Source organism: Octodon degus, unplaced genomic scaffold, assembly GCF_000260255.1.
Source record: "Octodon degus isolate 3935 unplaced genomic scaffold, OctDeg1.0 scaffold00269, whole genome shotgun sequence".
In the NCBI taxonomy this organism is placed as follows: domain Eukaryota; kingdom Metazoa; phylum Chordata; class Mammalia; order Rodentia; family Octodontidae; genus Octodon; species Octodon degus.
This window is the reverse complement of record NW_004524845.1, coordinates 1,495,245-1,498,956: the sequence shown is the minus strand read 5'-3', so window position 1 is coordinate 1,498,956 and position 3,712 is coordinate 1,495,245.

Genomic DNA, 3,712 nt, shown 5'->3' with positions numbered 1-3,712 from the left:
CCTGCCTGCCAGCAGAGGCACTGCTCTCTGCAGGGAACTTAGCTCAGTACTGAAGTTGTCATCGGCAAGCTCAGGATGTTGTGAAGTAAATAAGATAGGAGAAGGAATTTTGTAGAATCTATGACATCTGGGCCCTTCTGGAGACACCTGAGAATTTAGACCAGACACTTCCAGGACTCTACCACTGAAGTGCAAGACTGCCAGAGAACTTAAACCACAAATGTTTAAAATTTTCCTGTCTAATGTTCCCTGCCTTCCTTCCATTCACATAAAAAGGACACACTCCCTTTTGTCAGTGTAGAAAGTTTTATTAAGCTCTCTGCTTGCCTGTTCCCAGCACAATAAATTCCATGACATAGTACCTTTACATGGGCCTGGTTGTCTCTGATTGTGCTTTGCCTCTAATTGTATGTTACATATGCTGTGAGTTGTATAAATAAAACTACTTTAGAACAAGTAAATAGAAATCTTTTAGGTTTTTGGACTGAAGTTTAAAAATGATTTTTGTAAGAATTTTTTTTTAGGAGCAGGGGAGATTTCTCAGTGGAATAAGTGCTTCCCTGGCAAGTGCAAGGGCCTGAGTTCAAACCCCGGTTCTGCAAAAAAAAAGAAAGAAAGAAAAAGGAAAAGATTTTTTTTAACTTTTATGTCTTGCAATCTGGTAACTAGTTTAAAAAAAATTACATACATTTGATAACAATTAACAATCATTCTCTTGCTTTGTTATGAAATTTTATTTTATACATTCATAAAAAAATCTAGAAATCCTTCTAGACCAAGTGATAAACTTGTACATTTCATCAATAAACTCTTTGCCTTGGCCTCAGATCTTAATAATAGCAATATGGAGACATCAGGACATAGGACAATTCCCACTGATATTCACTAACATTTATCCTATAGTGTAAACCTAGAAATCATGTTTCAACAGCTGTGGAACCTTTGAATAATCATTACCCTCTGGATCGTAATTTTTTCTTAGACAATGAAAGTATAATATAAATTATCAAGTGCTACTGGACCCTTTTTGGTAATAAATCTTCCAAATCTTAGCTAGGCACAGTGCTCCCATTTGGAGACAATTTCCAACTTTAAAAAAAAGCTGAAATGGGCCATGAAGTAGAAAACACGTACTTGTAACTTTTATGCCTTTCTCTTAAAGATAAAGTTACTGTGGGTCTGGGGAGATAACTCAGATGTCTAAGCACCCACCTGGCAAGCACAAGGATCTGGATTCAATCTTGATACCACATGAAGTGCTGGCCCTGGAATCCCCAGCTCACCATACCAGCCACAAAACTGGATGTGGTGGTGTATACTAGTAATCTCAGCACTGGGTAGGCTGAGATAAGAGAATCACTATGAGTCTGAGCTCCATAGGGAGACCCTGTACCAAAGAAATAAAAGATTTTTAATTTTTTTTAAAGGGATAAAGTCACTAAGTCTGATACCTACCTTCCAACCACCACCACTAATTGACAAGTGTTTCAGCTAGAGCCACCACCTGCTATAGAAATGGGAGCCCCTTCTTGAAAGTAACAGAGCCCTACATCCTGTGGTTCCTGAGAGGCTCTCCAGAACAGCACAGCCACACCAGGCCTAGACACCTCCTTCTGAACTCTCACAGGGCCAAGAAGAAAATATACCTACATAACTGATTTAAATGTGTTTAGTATGGTGTCTCTTTATTCATTAAATTTAGCTAGAATGCTACTGAAAACAGAAAGTCCAAAACAAATAATATATGAATTATGATCCAGTTCTTAATGTTAATTAAAGCAGGGAAGCAAATGTGTTAAAACTAAAGTAAAAAGTCCCCTATGTCTTGCCTCTGATGCTCAGAGAAGCACATGTTAAAGCTTAATTTTTGAAAGATACTCTTTTACTTCTTTTTTCACCATCTCAGACTTGGAGGCCCCTTTATTACACCATTTAATTGCTCTGTTAATCACTTCCAATATCCTTCTATTTTACTACTAGGCAGCGTGACAATAGGTTGCCTTCACTACAAAGACTGTCTTCAAATTCCCACGGGCATTTTGTAAAGTTTCATTATCCTCAGACATAATCCTATGAGAAGATTAGACCAAGAAAAGCCGTTTTTTTCTTTCCTATTAGTGTAAAGCAGGCAGGGAGGGCTTGCAGTTGGTGTGATGTTAGAGCCCTGAAATTCTGGAGCTCCCATGGGGACCACAGGAGCTTGGGCAGAGCTTGGATTTTACTCTGCCTTGCTCTGGCTTATGCAAGCCTTTTCCTAAAAAATGAGTCCCAGTGAAACTTCTTGTTATTTTTTAAATGCTCATAGTTAAATAAGTGACTTTAGGGGGTTTCATCTCTGCCCTATCATGCTGGCCCCTCCCCTAGGGCTTGCTGATATTAGGACTGAGAGTGGGAATGGTAGTGCATACCTGTAATCCTAGTTTTTAAACAGGAAGGATCACTACAATTCTGATATGTCTAGTGAGACCCTGTACACCCAGTAGTAAATACAGGGATAAATAAATAAATAAATAAATATTTGACTTTAAAAATTTACAGTCATACATGGACTGTTTTTACTATTACACTTTTTATTAGAAATATCTTTCTTGTAATCCAAACACACAGTCTCAATGATCTGAAAAGAATCTAAATTACAGTCAAATAATTTAGTCATTATTTGACCAAATGTAATTCTTTGTAAAAATTAAAGTTTTGTATTTGTTGATATATGAAAGGAAAAACAGCAGTGCCGGCCCCAACCACGGTGTGTGTTGAGATGGCAATTGAGACTGGGTGTGGTGGCACACCCCTATAATCCCAGTCTTGGGAGGCTGTAAACAGGAGGATCACTATGCATCCAATCTATTAGTGAGACCTTGAACACCCTATAGACCCTTCCCTATAATACAAAAATAAATAAAAAAGAAAGAAAAGAAAAAGAAAAGAAAAGACATATAAATTAATAGATTATTAGTGAATTTATAAGCATTACATTTCCCAAAAAAGCATTTTAAACAAGAGAGAGCTGCATATTCCAAAGGGCGGATAAAGAGACCTTCATGTCTCAGGGGTAGGAAAAGTAGAATGAGTAAAGTTTAGCAAAATGTATGTATTATGCAGGGTAAGTCCTCTCCACCTGCTCATTTCTCTTCTGCACTGAGCCACAACAGTTATTTAAGAAATTAAAGCTGATCAATTTTTAAATAAATCTGACCATATTTACTCTCCTCTTAAATTTTATTAAGGTTTTACCATGTTTTTTAAATGCACAAAATACTAAATTCACCTAGAACTCTGTTGCATGCTTCAACTCTAACTCTCCTCACAATACCACTTCAAACCCTCATCCTGAGAGCCTCATCCCTTTGCTCTGTCTGGACTGATTATGCTGTTTTAAAAGTTAACTGTGTCCTCCACAATATGTCATATATTTAGGTCCTATCTTGTTACAAAGGAACTTTACTTGGAAAAAGTTACTGTAAAAATTAGTTAAGAGCAGGTCTTTATAGAGTAGGGTATATGACTGGTATCCTTATAAAAGAAGAATATCTTCCTGGTTGTGCTGGTACATGCTTATATTCCCATCACTTTGGGAGGCTGTAGGATTTCAAATTCAAACACACATTTTGGGCAACTTAGTGACACCCTGTTTATAAAATATATGAGAGAGAGAGAGAGAGAGAGAGAGAGAGAGAGAGAGAGAGAGAGGAAGAAGAAGAAGAAGAAGAAG